The sequence below is a fragment of the Pan troglodytes genome, chromosome X (genome assembly GCF_028858775.2).
Source record: "Pan troglodytes isolate AG18354 chromosome X, NHGRI_mPanTro3-v2.0_pri, whole genome shotgun sequence".
NCBI lineage: Eukaryota > Metazoa > Chordata > Mammalia > Primates > Hominidae > Pan > Pan troglodytes.
The window spans coordinates 2,250,001-2,266,894 of record NC_072421.2 but is presented as its reverse complement, the minus strand read 5'-3'; the positions used below and the strand labels follow the sequence as shown (position 1 = coordinate 2,266,894).

General features: G+C 44.5%; 1 long non-coding RNA gene across 2 annotated transcripts in view; it reads right to left on the bottom strand.

Moving 5' to 3' along the window:
* LOC134809347 (uncharacterized) overlaps positions 1–16,894 on the bottom strand; it is a 112,419-nt gene that overhangs the window by 43,342 nt on the left and 52,183 nt on the right. For both annotated transcript variants that reach the window (XR_010154840.1, XR_010154841.1), the window contains exon 2: positions 7,800–7,887. This is a non-coding gene — a long non-coding RNA (uncharacterized LOC134809347). The remainder of the gene's footprint in view (positions 1–7,799; positions 7,888–16,894) is intronic.

Here is a 16,894-nt window from a genome sequence, read left to right as displayed (position 1 = left end):
ACACATGAGTGGGCAGACTGCTCCTTGCTTCAGCCCAGGAGGCTCAATGCCCTCTCTTGGCTCGAAGGGAATGACAGAGAATCTCCCCCCTCCTTTTTTTTTTGAGTTAGAGTCTCACTCTCTCACCCAGGCTGCAGTGCAGTGGTGCCATCTTGACTCACTGCAACCTCCACCTCCTGGGTTCAAGTAATTCTCCTGCCTCAGCCTCCCGAGTCGCTGGGACTACAGGCACCCGCCACCAACCGTGGCAAAGTTTTGTAATTTTAGTAGAGACGGGGTTTCACCATATTGGCCAGGCTGCTCTCAAACTCCTGACCTCAGGTGATCGGCCTGCCTCAGCCTCCCAAAGTGCTGGGATGACAGGAGTGAACCACGGCGCCCGGCCCTCTCTCCTTTTTTTCTTCAATGCTGAGAGCAGCAGCTTAGTAGACGGGTGAGGCACAGACCTTTGCTGGGTGGGCTAAAAAACAGGATGCATCTGGCTGGGCATGGTGGCTCACACCTGCAATCCCAGCACTTTGGGAGGTTGAGACAGATTACCTGAGGTCAGGTGTTCCAGACCAGGGCCAACGTGGTGAAACCCCGTCTCTACTAAAAGTACAAAAATTAGGCGGGCATGGTGGTGTGCACCTGTAATCCCAGCCACTCAGGAGGCTGAGGCAGGAGAATCTCTTGAACCCAGGAGGCGGAGGTTGCAGTGAGCCGAGATTGCACCACTGCACTCCAGCCTGGGCGACAGAGCGAGACTCCAACTTAAAAAAATAAAGAAAAACAGGATGCATCCAGCTTGTCTCACACACTCTACCCTGGGTTTATATTTATTATCCACGAGGAAACATCCAAAATCAGGGGTCAGAGTCAAGGTTCCCCACCTTGTCCATGACGAGATGGGCCAGTCCACATCACAGGCACAGGTAGGACACCCCAACACAGTGTCCACTGTTCACATTCTAAAGGTGACTGTCGGCCAGGCATGGTGGTTCACGTCTGTCATCCCAGAAGTTTGGGAGGCCGAGGTGAGCAGATCATCCGAGGTCAGGAGTTCGAGACCAGCCTGGCCAACACGGTGAAACCCCATCTCTACTAAAAATACAAAAAATTAGCCAGGCGTGGTGGCTCACGCCTGTAATCCCAGCACTTTGGGAGGCCGAGGTAGGCAGATCACGAGGTCAGGAGATTGAGACCATCCTGGCTAACGTGGTGAAACCCCATGGCTAAAAATACAAAAAATTAGCCAGGTGTGGTGGCGGGCGCCTGTAGTCCCAGCTACTGGGGAGGCTGAGACAGGAGAATGGCGAGAACACGGGAGGTGGAGCTTGCAGTGAGCTGAGATTGAGGCACTGAACTCCAGCCTGGGAGACAGCGAGACTCCGTCTCAAAAAAAAAAAAAAAAAAAAGAGTTGGAGACCAGCCTCACCAACATGGCGAACCCCGTCCCTACTAAAAATACAAAAATTAGCTGGGCATGGTGATGGGCGCCTATAATCCCAGCTACTCAGGAGGCTGAGGCAGGAGAATCCCTTGAACCTGGGAAGTGGAGGTTGCAGTGAGCCGAGATGCCGCCACTGCACTCCAGCCTGGGTGACAGTGTAAGACTCAGTCTCAAAAAATAATAATACTAGTGAATACATAAATAAAAAATAAAGGTGACTGTCGGACCTCATCCCACCTCCAAAATGCACCTGCTGTGTCTACTGTGCCTATTAGAGAGAAGAGGAGGCACTAGTGATTGCCATCTGGAACCTGCGGCATGTACAACCTCAACTTTCTGTCTACGCTGTGATGTGCACACTCAGAAGACTCCACCTCTGCACCTGACACGCAAATATCCAGGAGAGAGGGGGCAGATGAATAGCCACTGTCTTCTGTCGTTTATAAAAGTGCTAGTTGTTCGCTTGAGGTCAGGAGTTCGAGACCAGCCTGGCCAACATGGTGAAACCCCCGTCTCTACTAAAAATACAAAAATTAGGCTGGGCGTGGTGGGGGCACCTGTCATCCCAGCTACTCAGGACGGTGAGGCAGGAAAGTTGCTTGGACCCGGCAGGTGGAGGTTGCAGTGAGCCAAGATCACACCACTGCACTCCAGCCCTGGTGATAGAGTGAGACTCCGTCTCAAAAACAAAGAGACAAACCAACAATAACAAAACTCTAGTTGTGATATTTAGCGCCCATCTAAATAATCCAGGATGATCTCATGTTGAGAGGCTTAATTGTGACAGCAAAGACCCTTTTTTTTTTTTTTTTGAGATGGAGTCTTGCTCTGTCACCAGGCTGGAGTGCAGTGGCCTGATCTCAGCTCACTGCAACCTCCGCCTCCCGGGTTCAAGCGATTCTCTTGCCTCTGCCTCCCGAGTAGCTGGGATAACAGGCATGCACCACCGTGCCCGGCTAACTTTTGTATTTTTAGTAGAGACAGGGTTTCACCATGTGGACCAGGCTGGTCTCAAACTCCTGACCTCGTGGATCCACCCACCTCGGCCTCCCAAAGTGCTGGGATTACAAGCGTGAGCCACCCAGCCGACCCTTTTTTTTTTTTTTTTAAATAAAGTCACCTTCCCAGGTTTTAGGGAGAAGGGCACGGACTTATCTTTTGGGAGATGCCATTTAAACCACTATGGTTGTTATCAGGCAGATTCTTCAGGGGGGAGAAGAAACTGGATATTCCCGTGCCTCAGAGGAGCTAGGGGCGTGATATCAAAAGAGTAACAGAAAGTTAGCAGGCTCCAGCAGAAAGGAAGCACAGACATATCTACCCCAGCCAGCCCCTAAGACTGCGCTAAAAAACCAGGCTACATGCTTCCAGACCGTTTTGTTTGCAAGACAGAGCCTTGCTTTGTCGCCCAGGCTGGAGTGCAATGGCGTGATCTCAGCTCACTGCAACCTCCACCTTCCAGGTTCAAACGATTCTCCTGCCTCAGCTTCCCAAGTAGATGGGACTACAGGCATGCGTCACCGCACCAGGCTAATTTTTTCTTATTTCAGTAGAGACAGGGTTCCACTATGTTGTCCAGGCTGGTCTCGAACTCCTGACCTCAAGTGATCCACCCACCTAGGCCTCCCAAAGTGCTGGGATGACAGGTGTGAGCCACTGCGCCTGGCCTCCAGGGGGTTGTTTATTTTTATTATTATTACTATTATACTTTAAGTTCTGGGATACATGTGCAGAACGTGCAGATTTGTTACATACGTATGCATGTGCCACAGTGGTTTGCTGCACGCATCAACCCGTCATCTACATTAGGTATTTGTCCTAATGCTCTCCCTTCCGTATCCCCCCACCCCCCGACAGGCCCTGGTGTGTGATGTTCCCCTCCCTGCGTCCCTGTGTTCTCATTGTTCAACTCCCACTTAGGAGTGAGAACATGCGGTCTTTGGTTTTCTGTTCCTGTGATAGTTTGCTGAGAATGATGGTTTCCAGCTTCACCCATGTCCCTGCAAAGGACATGAACTCGTCCTTTTTTATGGCTGCGTAGTATTCCATGGTGTGTATGTGCCACATTTTCTTAATCCAGTCTATCATTGATGGGCATTTGGGTTGGTTCCAAGTCTTTGCTGTTGTCAACAGTGCCACAAGGAGGTCTTTTAAAGCCTGATGCTGACCGGTACATTCCGGCGCTGTTGACCACTTCTGCCCCAAAGTGCCTACCCTGGAGACAGACAGAGAAGACAGCGTGGGGCTGCAGGTGCACAGCCAGTGTACCTGCTCCTCTCTTGGATGTGCAAGACATGCAAACACTGAAGCAAGATTTTACTCTCCCAGCCCTCTCCTTCCCCACGCTGGCAAAGTGCTGAATTTTGGGGGTGTTCACCCAGTTCTGGGTGCCTTAAACAGCCCCAAAAAGTGAAAGCACATCAGCTGAAACACGCGTGGAAATGTCATTGTCTGCAGAAATTAGTTTAGGGAGGGATAGTGTGTTACAAGCAATGTCTGTGTTCTTTACCCCTGCAAAATAGGAATGAGACAGCTTTTGGAATAGGGTCTATGAAGATATCCTTCTTTTTTTTTTTTTTTGAGATGGAGTCTCACTCTGTCACGCAGGCTGGAGTGCAGTGGCGCAATGTCGGCTCAGCGCAACCTCTGCCTCCCGGGTTGAAGCGATTCTCCTGCCTCAGCCTCCCAAGTTGCTGGGACTATAGGCGCACGCCACCACGCCCAGCTAATTTTTATATTTTTAGTAGAGACGGTTTCACCATGTTGGCCAGGCTGGTCTCGATTCTTGACCTCGTGATACGTCTGCTTCAGCCTCCCAAAGTACTGGGATTACAGGCATGAGCCACCACGCCCGGCCATGCCCAGCTAAATTTTTGTATTTTTAGTAGAGACAGGGTTTCACCATGTTGACCAGGCTGGTCTCGATCTCTTGACCTCATGATCCATCTGCCTCAGCCTCCCCAATTGCTGAGAATACAGTCGTGAGCCACTGCGCCCGGCCGGATGTCATTCTTTTGTTTCTGTCATTTGAGGAACTGATGCTTCCATACTTTTTTTGGGAATTGCACAGAGCCCTAAGCCTCCCTCTTTCTCTGTTATTAAGATTAGGAGTTGCTTGGCCAGGCATGGTGGTTCACGCCTGTAATCCCAGCACTTTGGGAGGCCGAGGCGGGTGGATCACGAGGTCAGGAGATCGAGACCATCCTGGCTAACATGGTGAAACCCTGTCTCTTCCAAAAATACAAAAAAATTAGCTGGGCCTGGCGGCAGGTGCCTGTAGTCCCAACTGCTCGGGAGGCTGAGGCAGGAGAATCACTTGAAACCGGTAGGCAGAGGTTGCAGTGAGCTGAGATCACACCACTGCACTCCAGCCTGGGCAACAGAGCAAGACTCAGTCTTTAAAATAAAATAATAAAATAAAATAAAAATTAACTGAGCCCTGTCTCAGATTTTCTGGGTTCACATTTGGCTGTCTAAATTCTCTCCATTTCTGATGATGTCAGCCTTTGTTTCTGCTTTACTTTAAAAGGCATTTTCACTGGTATATTATTCCAGGCAGACAGATTTTGTTTATTGATTGTTGGTTTACCTTTCAGCACTTCGAACAGATCACTCTCTGAATTCTGGTTTGCATGACTTCTAAACAAGAAGACTGTTGGCATTTGTGTTTTTTGTTTGTTTGTTTGTTTGTTTTTTGAGACAGAGCCTCACTCTGTTGCCCGGGCTGGAATGCAATGATGCAATCTGGGCTGACTGCAACCTCTGCCTACCAGGTTCAAGCAATTCCCCACCTCAGCCTCTCCAGTAGCTGGGACTACAGGTGTCACCACCATGCCAGGCTAATTTTTGTATTTTTAGTAGAGACAGGGTTTCACCATATTGGCCAGGCTGGTCTCGAACTCCAGACCTCAGGTGATCCACCCACCTCGGCCTCCCAAAGTGCTGGGATTACAGGCATGAGCCACTGCGCCTGGCCTGGAAATCGTATTCTTGTTCCTCTGTATGTAACGTGGATTTCCTTGTTTGTATTACAGGCGTGAGCCACCGCACCTGGCCTGGAATTCATATTCTTGTTCCTCTGTATGCAATGTTTGATTTCCCCCATGCCTGCTTTCAAGATTTCTCTTTGTTTGAAGATAATATGTCTAATATCATTTTCCACATCCCCAAGAAGACTCTGCAAAGAGTATGCGTGCCTTGGCCAGGCAAGATGGCTCACGCCTGTAATCCCAGCACTTTGGGAGGCTGAGGTGGGTGGATCACCTGAGGTCAGGAGTTTGAAACCAGCCTGGCCAATATAGTGAAAACCTGTCCCTACTAAAAATACAAAAAAATTAGCCAGGTGTGCTAGTGGGCGCCTGTAGTCCCAGCTACTTGGGAGGCTGAGGCGGGAGAATCATTTGAACCTGGGAGGCAGAGGTTGTGTGAGCTGAGGTCCTGCCACTGCACTCCAGCCTGGGCAACTGAACGAAATTTTGTCTCAAAAAAAAAAAAAAAAAAAAGTATGCGTGCATTTCCCACATACCTGTGATATTCACATACTTGGAAGACAATGGAAGTGTCTCATCCCTCAGACTGAGCTGCCTGGAAGGAAGACACCCTCTCTTTCGGAGCCTCCAGGATCCCTAAGTGACCTGTCTGAGCTCAACTTCCCTAGAAGCCATATCCGACGTGCACCTGCCAGATCCCCGGGGAAACCTGGAGAAAGCACGGCCCCTCCTCCCCAGGCTGCCCCAGTTTGGGGAAGAAGGTTGAGTCACGGCTCTGTCCTATTAGTCACGGGCGTCTGCTCTAATGAGAAATCAGTTCACCATCCAGCCTTCTCTGCTGAAGCGGCATCCACCAGCCCAGGGAAATTCCGACGAGGAGGGGACAGCCGGGAGCCATTAGCAGCCAGGACTCACAGCAGCTGGGACTTGCTATGCGTGCATCACATGGCTGGGGCACCCACACAACATCCTACTGAAGCCTCATGTGTGAGGACGAAGCTCTGAATTTTTTTTTTTTATCTTGCCTAAATTCCTATCTAAGGGGTCTGGCAGGGGAGTCATGCCATACAAACCATAATACATTCTCATCAGATGGGTTTTATTTAACCCTGTAGATCGTGACTTACTTTCCCATCTGACTCTGGCATGGCAAGGAAGAAAATCAAAATATTTTACCCCCAAAACACATTTCTCTGCCATATTTTTTTTTATACTTTAAGTTTTAGGGTACATGTGCACAACGTGCCGGTTTGTTACATATTGTATACATGTGCCATGCTGGTGTGCTGCACCCATGAACTCATCATTTAACATTAGGTATATCTCCTAATGCTATCCCTCCCCCCTCCCCCCACCCCACAACAGTCCCCGGTGTGTGATGTTCCCCTTCCTGTGTCCAAGTGTTCTCATTATTCAATTCCCATCTATGAGTGAGAACATGTGGTGTTTGGTTTTTTGTCCTTGCGATAGTTTGCTGAGAAAGATGGTTTCTAGCTTCATCCATGTCCCTACAAAGGACATGAACTCATCATTTTTTATGGCTGTATAGTATTCCATGGTGTATATGTGCCACATTTTCTTAATCCAGTCTATCATTGTTGGACATTTGGGTTGGTTCCAAGTCTTTGCTATTGTGAATAGTGCCGCAATAAACATACAAAGGATATGAACAGACACTTCTCAAAAGAAGACATTTATGCAGCCAAAAGACACATGAAAAAATGCTCACCATCACTGGCCATCAGAGAAATGCAAACCAAAACCACAATGAGATACCATCTCACACCAGTTAGAATGGCAATCATTAAAAAGTCAGGAAACAACAGGTGCTGGAGAGGATGTGGAGAAATAGGAACACTTTTACGCTGTTGGTGGGACTGTAAACTAGTTCAACCATTGTGGAAGTCAGTGCGGCGATTCCTCAGGGATCTAGAGCTAGAAATACCATTTGACCCAGCCATCCCATCACTGGGTATATACCCAAAGGATTATAAATCATGCTGCTATAAAGACACATGCACACGTATGTTTATAAACATAAACTCACACCCTCAGCTCTCCTGGGTCTCAGGACTTCAGACTCAGACTGGAACTCACACCATTGACTCTCCTGGGTCTCAGGCCTTCTGACTCACACTAGAATTCACACCTTCAGACTCAGACTGGAGCTGACACCCTCAGCTCTCCTGGGTCTCAGGCCTTCAAACTCACAAGCCGTCCCTTGCGGGGAAAAAAAAAATCCACATTCTACAGAGAATCCCCTTTCCCCTGCCTTTTTTTCTCCTTCCTTTCCAGAACCAGCAGATAATCAACTAAGAGCCAGACACCCTTTTAGGTCCGATAAGAAACATTTTACAGCCAGGCACAGTGTTTCATACCTGTAATCCCAGCACTTTAGGAGGCCGAGGTGGGTGGATCACTTGAGGTCAGGAGTTCGACACCAGCCAACATGGTGAAATCCCGTCACTGTTAAAAAATAAATATATATAAATTAGCCAGGCATGGTGATGGGTGCCTGTAGTCCTAGCAACTCGAGCGGCTGGGGCAGAAGAATCGCTTGAACCCGGGAGGCAGAGGTTGCAAAGAGCCAACATCCCGCCACTGCACTCCAGCCTGGGAATCATAGTGAGACTCTGTCTTAAATAAACAAACAAAGACACACACACAAACGTAGTATCTGATAGTTTGGGAGATCAAAAGTGCAGTGGACTGAAATTGAGGTGTCAGCAGGGCTATACCTATAACGTAAACCTATAACGTAAACTCGAGGGGAGAATCTTGCCAACTCCATTTCTAGAAGCCACCTGTATCCAGTGGCTTATGGCCCCTTCCTCCATAAGCAAAGCCAGCCACGACCCGTCTGCTTGTTCTCACTCTGCAGTCCCTCTCGTTCTGTCTCCCCTGCCTCCCTCTTCCACTGATAATGATGTCTGTGATGACATTAGGCTCTCCCCAGAGAATCAGGATAATCTATTTTAAGATTGCCTAATTGGAAACCTTAATTCCATCTGCCACCTTCATTCGTCTTTGCCGTCCTTGCAGATTCCAGGGATGAAGATGCAGACTGTTTTGAGAGGGTATGGGGGAGCACTATTCTGCACCTCACAATCAGTAACTTTATTCTCTTCTAATTTATGGAAAGGCATATGAGAATGTATTGATCTCTGCAATATATTCAAACCCTCTTCCATTTAAAAGTCCCCAAAAAAATCACCTCTGGTAAAAAATAAATTAACTTCAGAAATATATCTTCTTTCATTAAATGCTCTGGAGCAATAGAGTTCTAATATTCTGACTTAGAGATACTTTCTTCAGTGAGCCAGTCATATAGTAGCCAGATTTCAGCTACTGGTTACTTTGAAAATCATTAATTAATTGTAACTTTTATCTACCAGAGAGAGAAAGAGAGGCAGGCAGGCAGGGTAAGTGGATGGATAAATGGATGGATGTATGGATAGACAGATATGCACATACATACATACATACATAGATATATAGATAGATACATAGACAGGCAGGTAGGGTGGGTGGGTAGATGAATGGATAGACTGATGAGATTGAATAGAGATGGAGAGATAGAGTGAGTGGATAGATAGATGGATGGATGGATGGATGGACAGACAGACATATGGATGGTTGATTGGATGGGTGGGCAGATGGATAGATTAGATAGCTAGATAACTAGATAGATAGATAGATACATACATACACATACATCAGTAGATAGATAGCAGGGTGAGTAGATGGATAAATGGATGGTTGGATGGATGGATGGATAAATAGATAGTCAAGGTAGGTAGATAGATGGATGAGATTGCATAGACAGACAAGGTGGGTAGATGAATAAATGGATGGATGGATGGATACATGAATGGATGGATGGTTGAATGGATAGATGGATGGATGGATGGAAGGATGGATGAATAGATGGATGGGATAGATAGATGATTATGACAGATATATATATAGATAGATACCTCATCTACCATATACAGTCATTACAGACATGTCATGAGTCACTTAACATGGATAGATTCTACGAAATGCATGATGACATGATTTCATTCTTGTATGCGCATCAGAGAGTGCACTTACACAAACCTAGATAGTACAGCCTACTCTACACCTAGGCTACACAATATGGCCTATTGCTCCTAGGTTGCAAACCTGGGCAGCATGTGACTGTATTGAATACTGTAGGCAATTGTAACACAACAATAAGTAATTACGTGTCTAAACATACCTAGACATAGAACAGGGTACAGGAAAACTACCATATTGTAATGTTATGGGACTACCATTGTATATGTTGTCCATCATGGACTGAAATGTTATTATGTGGTGCATGACTACATATGTGTGCAGATGGTTGGAGGGACGGATGGATGGGTGGATGGATGAGAACATAGATACATAGAAACATAGATAGACATGTCATCTATCATGAATCTATAGCTGTCTATGTATGTATGTATGTATGTATGCATGTATGTAGCTACCTATCATCTATGTATCCATCTATCATCTATCTATTCATCTATGTATGTATCTATCATCATCTATAAGTCCATCTATGTATGTATTTATCTATCTATTCATCTATTATCTACCTATCATCTACCCACCCACATCTATCATCTTTCTACCTATCATCATCTATCCATCTATCTATTCATCTATGTATGTATCTATCATCCATCTATAAGTCCATCTATCTATGTATGTATCTATTCATCCGTCTATTATCTACCTATCATCTACCCACCAATATCTATCATCTATCTATCATCTATGTATCCATCTATCATCTATCTATTCATCTATGTATCTATCATCCTATAAGTCCATCTATCTATGTATGTATCTATTCATCCATCTATTATCTACCTATCATCTACTCACCCATATCTACCTACCTATCATCTATGTATCCATCTATCATCTATCTATTCATCCATGTATCTATCATCCATCTATAAGACCATCTATGTATGTACGTATCTATCTATTCATCCATCTATTAGCTACCTATCATCTATCCACCCATATCTATTTATCTATATATCTATCTACCTACCTATCATCATCTATCCATCTATCATCTATTCATCTATGTATCTATTATCCATCTAAGTCCATCTATGTATCTAGTCATCCATCTATTATCTACCTATCATCTACCTACCCATATCTATCTACCTACCTATCATCATCTGTCCATCTATCATCTATCTATTCATCTATGTATGTATCTATCATCCATCTATACATCCATCTATGTATGTACCTATCTATTCACCCATCTATTATCTACCTATCATCTACCCACCCATACCTATTATCTATCTATCTATCTACCATCTGTCTATACACACACACACAGACATACATGGAGAGAGAGAGATGGACAGAGAGACACCATCTAACAAACCTACCACATACTCCATCCACTATATGGGTTTGTATATGTGTGCATATATACATAAATAAAATAGATGAAGGTTATTATTAATTAATGATTGCCCAAGTCAACCAGTAGCTAACATCTGGTTGCCACATAACCAATTTACTGAAGAAACTATCTCTACAAATGTTAGAACTCTATAGCCCCATTGCAGAGAAGTCAATGAAAGACTCGCAGTCCCTGGAAACCAGGGATCTTTTGACTGTCCCCATCGTTCTGCATTTTCCAGAATGTCATGGAGTTGGAATGCTACGGTAGGTGGCCTTTTCAGATTTGCTTCTTTCCCTGAGTAATATGCACTCACAGTTCCTGCGTGCTTATTCATGGCTTGATAGCTCATTTCACTTTAGCACTGAAAATTATTCCATTGTCTGGAGGCAGGTTTTACTTATTTACTTATTTATTTATTTATTTATTTATTTATTATTATTATTTTTTGAGACACAGTCTTGCTCTCTCCCCAGGCTGGAGTGCAGTGGCGTGATCTCAGCTCACCGCAACCTCCACCTCCCAGATTCAAGCGATTCTCCCGCCTCAGCCTCCCGAGTAGCTCAGATTACAGGCGCATGCCACCACGCCTGGCTAGTTTCTGTATTTTTAGTGCAGACGGGGTTTAACCGTGTTAACCAGGCTGGTTTCGATCTCTTGACCTCATGATCTGCTCACCTCGGCCTCCCAAAGTGCTGGGATTACAGGCGTGAGCCACCGCGCCTGGCCTATTTATTATTTATTTTAAGGAGACATTTGCAGCTTTCATCGCAATGAATGGTGAGAGTCAAATTTTTTAAACCTAAGCATTTTCAAAAGAGAAAGGCCATTTGACCCAGCCATCCCATGACTGGGTCTATAACCAGAGGAATATAAATCATTCTATTATAAAGACACGTGCAAGGCCAGGCATGGTTTTGGAAGGCTGAGCCGGGCAGGTCACGAGGTCAGGAGATCAAGACCATCTGGACAACATGGTAAAACCCCATTTCTACTAAAAATACAAAAATTAGCTAGGCGTGGTCGTGGGCGCCTGTAATCCCAGCTACTCAGGAGGCAGAAGCAGAAGAATCGCTTGAACCCGGGAGGCAGAGGTTGCAGTGAGCTGAGATCACACCACAAGACTCTGTCTAAAAAACAAAAAAAAGACACGTGCATGCATAGGTTCACTGCAGCACTACTCACAATAGCAAAGCCATGGAATACACCTAAATGCCCATCAGTGATAGACTGCACAAAGCAAATGTGGCACATATACACCATGGAATACTATACAGCCATAAAAAAGGATGAGATCATGTCCTTTGCAGGAACACGGATGAAGCTGGAAACCATCATTCTCAGCAAACTATCGCAAGGACAAAAAACCAAACACCGCATGTTCTCACTCATAGGTGGGAGTTGAACAATGAGAACACATGGACACAGGAAGGGGAACATCACACACCAGGGCCTGTCATGGGGTGGAAGGAGGGGGGAGGGATAGCATTAGGAGATATACCTAATGTAAATGACCAGTTAATGGGTGCAGCACACCAACGTGGCACATGTATACATATGTAACAAACCTGCACGTTGTGCACATGTACCCTAGAACTTAACGTATAATCATAAAAAAATTTTTAAAAATTAAAAAAAAGAAAACGTAGCACATAGACACCATGGAATACTATGCAGCCATAAAAAAGGATGAGTTCATGTCCTTTGCAGGAACATGGTTGGAGCTGGAGGCCATTATCCTAAGCCAACTAATGTAAGAGCAGAAAACCGAATACTACATGTTCTCACTTATAAGTGGGAGGTAAATGATGAGAACTTCTTCACACAAAGAATGAAAGTAGAGTCCACTTGAAGGTAGAGGGTGGGAGAAGGGAGATGAGTAGAAAAGATAACTATTGGGTACTGGTGGCTAATACCTGGGTAAAGAAATAATCTATACAACAAACCCCCATGATAAACTTTCACATGGTCCCTTGTACCTCAAATAAAAATTTAAAAAAAGAAAAACTTTTAAATAAAGGTAAATTTTGACTTTCAAAAAACAAAGTAAATAAAAATAAGCATGGGTTCTCTGACATATAAGCTTCAGTTGAACCACAAAATCATTATAATGAATGCATTGCTGATATTTTACTTCAGAATCCTCATGCTTTTTGCAGGCTAAAGCAACATAAGACTTCACTTTGCAATAGGCACAATTTGCGGTTGATGACACTATTGCTTCTCAGTGGTTTAGAAACATAAATCACTTAGGGAAAAAAGAATGGCTGCAGTATGATTAAAAAAAAGAGAGAGAGAGTATGAAATGTTTAACGACCTCAGCAGCTTTGACAATCCTTGTACATTCTCACACAAAGCAGACAGTGTCAGTTCCAGATGCAGGCCTTTAGACTCAGACTAGAAATCACACTCTCAGCTCTCCTGGGTCTCAGGTCTTCAGATTCACACTGGAACTCACACCCTCAGCTCTCCTGGGTCTCAGGCCTTCAGACTCAGACTGGAACTCACACCCTCGGCTAAGGAAAATGCCTGCTCTTGAGTTATATGTTGCTTAGCCTTAACCACAACCTAGACAAGATGTTCAGCTTATGGCCATGAACAGAAAATCCCACATTAAAAGGAAAACCATGCAGTAACTATTCAACCTGCTCATGGCCACATCAGTAAGAATACAAGATATATAGATATAGATATAGATATAGATTTTTTTTTTTTTGAGACAGAGTCTTGCTGTGTAGCCCAGGCTGGAGTACAGTGGCACAATCTTGGCTCACTGCAAGCTCCGCCTTCCAGGTTCAAGCCATTCTTTTGCCTCATCCTCCTGAGTAGCTGGGACTACAGGCATCCGCCACCGCACCTAGCTAATTTTGTGTATTTTTAGTAGAGACGGGGTTTCACCGTGTTAGCCAGGATGGTGTCGATCTCCTGACCTTTTGATCCACCTGCCTCAGCCTCCCAAAGTGCTGGGATGACAGGTGTGAGCCACCGCACCCGGCTAAGATATATTTTAAGGACTAATAATGACCATTTATTTGTACAGTTTGACCTCCTGTGTATCAATCAATGTAGAAAAGCTCTCAGAATTGATGAATGCCAGAGGCTCAAAATATACACCGTTGACATTCATCACGATCTTTCCAAGTTCTGCTTATTTTGAAAATTATTTAAGGAGAAATACAGAAACAATATGCACAACTGATTTAACAACTAGACAGAGAACAGTTAAAGAAAAATCATCTTTTGGCCGGGCGCGGTGGCTCACGCCCATAATCCCAGCAGTTTGGGAGGCCGAGGCAGGCAGATCATGAGGTCAGGAGATTGAGACCATCCTGGCTAACACGGTGAAACCCCGTCTCTACTAAAAATACAAAAAATTAGCCAGGCGTGGTGGCGGGTGCCTGTAGTCCCAGCTACACAGGAGGCTGAGGCAGGAGAATGGCGTGAACCCGGGAGGCGGAGGTTGCAGTGAGCCCAGATCACGCCAGTGCACTCGAGCCTGGGTGACAGATTGAGACTCCATCTCAAAAAAAAAAAAAGAAAGAAAGAAAAAGAAAAATAATCTTTTAAATAAACATTTGTTTCTCATCAACCTTTGAATGCTTCTCTGAATATGAAGCACATTAGGGGCTTGATTTATTCTCTTTCTCCCTGGGTCAAGGATTTGACATTTCTGGGCTGTTTACAACAGAAAATTTACAACTTTCACTTAAAGAGCCAAGAGGCCAAAGTGCAGACACAAACATCGGTCAGACTCATAAGGATCATGGTGAGTACTGATTTTATTCTGAACCAAATGTGTTCAGAATTCTGACACGGCCGCTACCTTACCTCCAGCACTGAAGCAGGACCGAGAAGAGAAAGTCAAGTCACAAGGTAACAACATTGGCCGTCACGCTTGAAGAAAATCTCCGGCAAACGATGTAATTATATCCCAGAGAACAGGAGATGTAAGAGGAGATTTTACATTTGATGACACAAGCGACTTCCCCAGGAAGGAAGCACTCCCACATCTGGGGCATCTTGAAGAAAAGTCAAGGAGATTCTTTGGGCCCGATTCTGTTCTAGGAGGTGAACGGAGCAGTGGTTGAGAACAGCCTGATGCCCTGAAACCTTAGAAAACTTGGCTTTTCCTCTTTTATTAACACCCATCTCTTAAGGAGCACATGGTTGAGTAACACTCTTTCTAGAAGCTTTGAGGTCAGATGTAGGGTATTGGTGCTGGGATCCCAGGCATCATTTCATGCTATCCCTGAAATTCACATTCCAACTGGATTCCTTTGAAGCCCAGTGCAGAGGGCGGAGCAAAAAGAAAGGGAGGAGAAAAGGGAGAAAAATTGATAGAGAATAGATAGAGACCTAGATATGTAGATAGAGACATAGATAGGTAGATAGAGACATAGATAGGTAGGTAGGTAGGTAGATAGATAAATAGGGTAGACACAGACAGATGACGGAGAGAGATGACAGATAGATGATAGAGATGATAGATTGCTTCATAACTGATCAATAGATGATAGAATGATAGGTACCTAAGATAGATGATAGGTAAATGGCAAGATAAGTAGAAAGAATACATGAACAGATGATAGATGAATATGGATAGGTGATAAGTGATGGGTAGATAAATAGATCTATAAATAAATAGATGGGTGGATGGATAGATGAGGTAAATGATAGATAATATATTAATAGATGATAGGTGATAGGTAGATAGATACATAAATACATAGAGATACACAGATGACAGATGGATAGATGATAGGTAGGTAGGTAGATAGATATAAGAGGTAAATGATAGATAATATATGAATAGACAATGATAAGTGATAGGTAGATAAATAGGTAGACAGAGATACACAGATGATAGATGGATAGATGATAGATTAGATAGGTAGATAAATAGGTAGACAGAGATACACAGATGATGGATGATGATAGATTAGATAATGGATAGGTAGATATAAATGAAGATAGATAATTATGAAGATCTATATAAATAGATGATAAATATTCTTGAATTACAACATCTTACAAAGCAATGACAGCTTTTGCTAAGAATAAAATGGCTGACTTAGACACTACACACAAATCCCCAAAGAAAGGAATTATAGAAAATAAATGAAGTGAGCTTTAAATTCAAGTAAGACACAGAGGAACTTCTAATAGATGAGTCTGAGATTCAATTAAAGATCTTTGGGGCACCCGGCTCTTGGAAGGATTCAAAGTATAGGCAAATTCCACATGGTTAAGTATATAAACTTTTTTTTTTTTTTTTTGAGACAGAATCTTGCTCTGTCACCAGGCTGGAGTGCAGTGGCGCAATCTCAGCTCACTGCAACTCCACCTCCCAGGTTCAAGCCATTCTCCTGCCTCAGCCTCAAGTAGCTGGGACTACAGGCATGCGCCACCATGCCCGACTAATTTTTGTATTTTTTTTTTTTTATTTTAGTAGAGACAGGGTTTCACCATGTTGGTCAGGATGGTCTCGATCTCCTGACCTTGTGATCCGCCCGCCTCAGCCTCCCCAAGTGCTGGGATAAGTTCTGGAATACATGTGCAGAACGTGCAGGTTTTGTTACATAGGTATACAATAGGTATACATGTGCCATGGTGGTTTGCTGCACCTGTCAACCCGTCATCTAGATTGTAAGTCCCGGATGCATTAGGTATTTGTTCTAATGCTCTCACTCCCCTTGCCCCCCAGCCCCCAACAGGCTCTGGTGTGTGATGTTCCCCTCCCTGTGTCCATGTGTTCTCATTGTTCAACTCCCACTTAATGAGTGAGAACACACGGTGTTTGGTTTTCTGTTCCTGAGTTAGTTGGCTGAGCAGGATGGCTTCCAGCTTCATCCATGTCCCTGCAAAGGACATGAACTCATCCTTTTTTTTTTTTTTTTTTTTCTGGAGACGGAGTTTTGCTCTTGTTGCCCAGGCTGGAGTGCAGTGGTGAGACTTCCACTCACTGCAATCTCTGCCTCCCTGGTTTAAGCGATTCTCCTGCCTCAGCCTCCTGAGTAGCTT